Source organism: Gopherus evgoodei, chromosome 15, assembly GCF_007399415.2.
Source record: "Gopherus evgoodei ecotype Sinaloan lineage chromosome 15, rGopEvg1_v1.p, whole genome shotgun sequence".
Taxonomy (NCBI): Eukaryota; Metazoa; Chordata; order Testudines; family Testudinidae; genus Gopherus; species Gopherus evgoodei.
The window spans coordinates 20,340,617-20,346,582 of NC_044336.1; the positions used below are offsets into that span (position 1 = coordinate 20,340,617).

Consider the following 5,966-nt stretch of genomic DNA (forward strand, 5'->3'; position numbering starts at 1 on the left):
AGAGGCCTAAAGTGCAATGCTGCATTACATGAGTCGTGGAAGTTGTCCCTGGCTTGCAACTCCTTACTTGGGAGAGGAGAAAGTGAACGTTTTACATCCTGGGTGGGAAGGTTGCATCCATATAACATGCTACCTTGAAATCCCCTCTCGGGGACGGGGGCGATGGATGCCTCGGAAGCGTGCAGCCTAATTTATAATGGTTGCAACCGCTTGTCTTGGAGGGAGCAGAGTGCTAGCTTGCCATGAACGTGGAAACGGGGCTATTTTGCTGCAGCCTGTGCTCTTTTCTCATTGGCGAGGGCTGCAGACTGGAGATAGGGACGGGTGCATTCGCCCCCTTACACACAGGGGAGGACTTCATATCACCTGAAAGTTTGTCCATGGTCGCTTTGCAACTTCTGGCCCGTTTTTTCGCTGTCTGCGAGAAGCAATTGAAGCACAGCAGGGAAGAATTGGTTTGATGAATTCCGAGGTGCATTGAAGGCGGGGACGCTCTCGCAGCTTTATAGCTACTAGGATTTGAGGGGTCCATTGGAAGGGTTTTGAGGTGCCTGGGATGGCCTAGGACGCCGGGAGGACGTGTGCAGTTTGCACACAGGAGACCTGAAAGTTCATCTGTGGCGGCTTTGCGGTTGCTGGCTTTTGCTTTAGTTACACTAGGGGAAGAAGTTGTAGGAGAGAAAGGGGGGGTGTATTGCAACCTCCCTCACACACTGCACCCATGAGTCCTGCTGGTGTCTTGGGGGAAGTGCATGGAAGGAGCGGAGGAGTGCAGCATTGCATTACAATCTACCCCTCCCCTCCGACAGGCTGTTTTACATGCATAAGCGCCGGAAAGTTTATCCGTGGCTGCTTTGGGGCTGCCGGGGGTTTGGCAGCTGTGCGCGTGCTCCGCGCGGGCAGCGGCGGATAGACCGTTGGGCCACGCGGCTGGAACGCGACCAGGGCAAATAGACCGTTGGGCCACGCGGCTGGAACGCGACCAGGGCAAATAGAACGTTGGGCCACGCGGCTGGAACGCGACCAGGGCAAATAGAACGTTGGGCCACGCGGCTGGAACGCAGGCCCGGGATCGCCGGCTGCTGCCTTCCACTGGCTGCTTTCGCCTGCTGCTAGCCCGTCAGGCGCGGTGGCCAAGTGGTAAGGCGTCGGTCTCGTAAACCGAAGATCGCGGGTTCGAACCCCGTCCGTGCCTGAAAAGGAAATGTAGCGCCCGGGCTGCTTGGGAAGGGGAGCCTGGCTCCGCCTTGTACAGCCTCTTTTTATTTTTCAGCCTCTGCTCCGTTTATTGAGAGACACAAAGGGGGGCCCGAGCTGCAGAGACGAGGGGACCACGTAACCTCCCCCTGCTCCTCCCCGGGGAGGTGCTACTGCACGCAGCGGTTTCTTCTGGCGGCGTCGCACAAAGGAGCGTGCACCGCTCCGCACGGGCCCTGCAGAGTGCGGGGCCGGGCGTGCACCTACCGCTGGAGGAGCGCTGCAAGGGGGTGGGATTGCATGCGCTCTGTAGACCCCTCCGAGCAGCGATCTCTGGCCCTAGCCTAGGCTATGAAAGCGGAGCCGAGACTGTACCGGGAGGACTGCAGTCGGGCAGCCTCTTTTCCTGCATTGCATTACAAAGGGGCGGGGGGAGAATTGCAGCAGAAGAGCCTGCTTTCCAGCGTTGCAAAGGGGGAGGGATGCAGCGGGGGGCAAACCGTTTTCCTGCATTGCTTGCGTGTGGTGCGCTTGAGAGAGACCGCGAGAAAGAAAAGGGGACTGGCCCCCCTTTTCCTGCATTGCAACGGGGGGAGGGATTGCAGCTGGGGAGCCGGTTTTCCTGCATTGCACAGGTTTGTGTGTGACGGGGGTGGAATGACAGTTGTCTTTGCACTGGGAATGCAGCTAGGCTCATTGATTTGTCATGCATTGTTCCGGGTTACAGCTGGGCAGTCCCAGTTTCATTGCATGTGGAAATTGCAGGTGGCCAGTTTTCTGCTTTGTTTTGGGGGTAGGGTTGTTAGTTTGGGTTGGATGTATTCCTGGAGCTTTCATCGCATGATATTATCTTTAATTAAAAATTAATCATTCCTGGAGACTCCAGGACAATCCTGGAGGGTTGTCAACCACACTTTGGGGGAAGCAGGTTGGCACTGAAATTGGAGAACCCATTGCCCTGGTCTAGTTCAAGATATTGCTTAAGCCCTTAGACCACTTGAGTACTAAACAAATAACTGTATGTATTTAAAACAAATTGTTGTGCCCACTCCAATTTTCTTACTTACTAATCTTTCTAATTGACCAGAATTGTAGTTACATGCATGTGGTAGGGTTTCCAGGTGTCCAGTGTTCAGCTGGAACACCCAGTCGAAAAGGGATCCTGGCAGCTCTGGTCAGCACTGCTGACCAGGCTGTTAAAAGTCCAGTTGGTGCAAGGCAGGCAGGCTCCCTACCTGGCTCCACACCGCTCCCCAGAAATGGCAACATGTCCCTGTGGCCTGTAGGCGGAGGGATGGCCGGGGGGTGCCAGGCACTGCCTCCACCCAAAGTGCTGACTTTGCAGCTCCCATTGGCCATGGAGCTGCGGGTGGAGGCAGCACGCAGAGCCGCCTGGCTGCGCCTCCGCCTAGAAGCTGAGGGACAAGCTGGCTGCTTCTGGAAGCTGCCTGAGGTAAGCGCCGCCCACACCTCCTCCTGCACCCCAATCTCCTGCTTCAGTCTGGAGCCCCCTTCCGCACCTTCGGCCCCAGCCCAGAGCCCCCTCCTGCACACCAAACCTCACATCCCCAGTCCCACCCCAGAGCCTGCACCCCCTGCTGGAACCCTCACCTGTCCCACACCCCAACCTCCTGCCTCAGCCCTGAGCCCCCTCCCACACCCAAACTCCCTCCCAGAGCCCACACCCCAACCCACTGCTGACCTCAACCCACCCACCCCAGCCCTGAGCCCCCTCCCGCACTCAAATTCCTTCCTGGAGTCTGCACCCCTCCCAGCCCACCCCCCTGTACTCCGAACCCCTTGGCCCCAGCCCAGAGCCCCCTGCTGCACCCCAAATTCCTCATCACTGGCCCCACCTCAGAGCCCGCACCCTCAGCCGGAGCCCTCACCTCCCCTCCTCACCCCAATCCCCAGCCTGGAGCCCCCTCCCACACCCTGAACCCTTAATTTCTGGCCCCATCCCTAGCTGGAGCTCTCACACCCCAACCCCCTGCTACAACCCAGTGAAAATGAGGGAGTGAGTGAGGGCAGGGGAGAGCAAGTGACAGAGGGAGGGGGAAGGAGTGAGCGGGAGCAGGGCCTCAAAGAAGGAGTAGGGTAGGGGTCTGGCCTCAGGGAAGTGGTGGGGCAGGAGGTGGGGCAAGGGTGTTTAGTTTTGTGCGATTAGAAAGTGTGCAACCGTAGCATGGTTATTTAACACTGGGCATGTATAGATCGTCTGGGATTTTCACTGTAGCTTCAGGACATTAGGGGTCCAGTTCTCCAGCTCCTTTGCTCTCAGCCCAGATTACCACTGAAGATGCTGCAGGGAAACAGTGACTCCTTTCTGTTAACGGGAACAATCCCTTTGTGCCATCCAGGCCTGGTGAGCGGCAACTGCAGAGCCCCACATCACCGTTAGCAGTGGACACAAATCCAGGCTGAATAAAGAGATAAGAGACCCTGATAGCACACTCCTTATGGCTAATGAATAACTATAACCCAAAAGCACCTAATGTATGCTAGAGATTGGTCTGAATTTAAACCCTGGATCTAAAACACCCCAAATACTGGAAGTTCAGTTCCTCATCCAAACTACAGCTCAGGCCCCTCCCTAATACACAGCAGTATGTTGTGATGGGCAGAGTATGGAAAGGAAACCTTTATGCCACTTATTGCAATGATTTTTGTCTTACTACTGTATCTGAGAAGAGGCCGGAGGCAGTGTGTTTTGCTTAATAATTGTAAGTGTAAATATTTCAATAAAAGAAACATTTGGTGCTGCGTGAAAGGTGGAGGATTGCTTGGTAAGCATGAAGCACTGAAGTCCTCTTGCTTTTACCCTTGTGTAAGGGCTTTGGTTTGTTGCGACACATAACACCTGTAAATGGTATTGGGAGGCCAAATTGTGTAAATTTGGGGCAGCATAGAGTTCGTTGGAGTTGCCCCTGCTTACACCAGTGCTGAATTTGGCCCCTGGACTCTTTGCATCTACATTTATGCAAGGGCAGTTATACCAGATTTGTGTAACACACATATTTGCAGCTCAGAATTCTAAGGTGGGGGGTCTGAGATGGATGAAGTTGAGAGTCATTGCTTTATGGCATTGTTGTCCAGTGGTTAGAGTAGAGCAGTGAGGTTCAGTACTCAAAGGTATTTAGGCTCCTAACTTCCATTTCTATCCATGGAAATCAGGCAGCCTAAATAACTTTGCGGATCTGGGCCTGGGAGTCTCTGGTCCGGATTCTGCCACTGCCTTACTTGATTACAAAGTCACAAATGGTTAGATACTTCAGAAGACTTGAGTCACGTCTTGTAACGAGAAGGCCACTTATTCTGGTGCCTTGGGGAGAGTTGAGCTCTTGGAAAAATCTGTCCCTAATTGTTTTGTGCTTCACAGTTACTCACAGGTTAAATGGGATTATGCCATTTATCTTCCTCACACATGTGTTGGAAGAATTCATGTGTTCGAAGCACTTTAGAATCTTAGGATAAAAGGTGTTACGGAAGGACACCATATTATCAAACCAGAGAAAGTGTCATTTAAATCTCAATGTAAAAGGCAGGGGATGCAATTCCTGTACATTGGATTAGTCAGCTTTTGCACAAAAGTGTGACATAGCCATAAGACTGAGAGCCAGGCATTTTCAGTACTAATTCTGTCTCGGAGGCTGACTTTCTCTGTGGCCTTAACAAGCCAATTACTTGCTGCTTAGTTTCACCAGCTGTAAAATGGGGATAATACATTCTAACTCACAGCTGCATAGGCAGGAGAATGGAACAGAATGTTTGCCTGGCATTTGGAAGATGAAAACACTCAGCACATATGCAGGGTTTATGATTATTGTATTAATCTGGTCCAGTTTCATCAGCGTTTGTTCAGACTCAGCTGGCCAGATCCTCCCTGGAGTTTGCTGTTTTCTTTGTAGCTCGCCTGTAGGGTGAAAATCTGGGGCTCTGATCCTGCAAGCAGACCCGTACAATTGGACCCTTGGGCTGTATTCAATGCATTTCTAATATGGGAAGGGTAGAGAGAAATGCAGTCCTGCACATGGGACTAGATAAAATTTAAAACCTACAAATTTAATTAAGAGATTAATGAAACGTACGTTTCTTCCAAGGATTATGTCACAAGGGTTCCCTGTTAATGGAGCGAGGGATGCTATATTTCTTGAGGGTATGTATGGGAAACGACACCAACTGGAATGCAAGTTTTTAGCCCCTGTAGTATTACTACTACTGATATTTGTGCTTATCTAGTGTCTTCCAACCAATCTAGTGTCTTCTAAGCCCTACTACAATGCTAATGTACAATGCGCTTTGTACCCGCTCCCCTGCTGTGATTGACCCCAGGCCAATCCTCTAGGGTTCTTATCCCAGTGCTTTCCCTACAGAGCCGAAGTACATTCCCAGCACCACTCTTTACATAGAGCTCTTCTTCTATGAAACCTGAACCCTGGCAATTGTAAGCCTTTTAGTGCAGGGACCATCTTTTAGTTATGTGTTTGTACCTCACCTAGCACAGTGGAGCGCTGGTCCACGAGGGGGCCCTTTGACACCATTACAATACAAATAATACAATTTCTTAATAAGTCAGGAAACCTAAGCAGGATTGGTGAAAGACAAACGAATGAGCAGCTACACTGAATTACGATGCAAGAGACTTTTAAAAATGTTTGTTAAAGGCCTAATTCTGACATCCTTAGTACTTACGTACTCACCCACATTGAACACAGTAGGACTCTGTGCCTGGAAAAGTGCCACTCAGCATGAGTAGGGGGGGACAGGAT

The 5,966-nt window shown here is 51.7% G+C and overlaps 1 non-coding gene across 1 annotated transcript; it reads left to right on the top strand.

Moving 5' to 3' along the window:
• The first annotated feature begins 1,123 nt into the window (after positions 1 to 1,123).
• On the top strand, positions 1,124 to 1,195 carry TRNAT-CGU. Its single transcript has one exon. It is a non-coding gene; the product is annotated as a tRNA-Thr (tRNA).
• Positions 1,196 to 5,966: the final 4,771 nt, after the last annotated feature.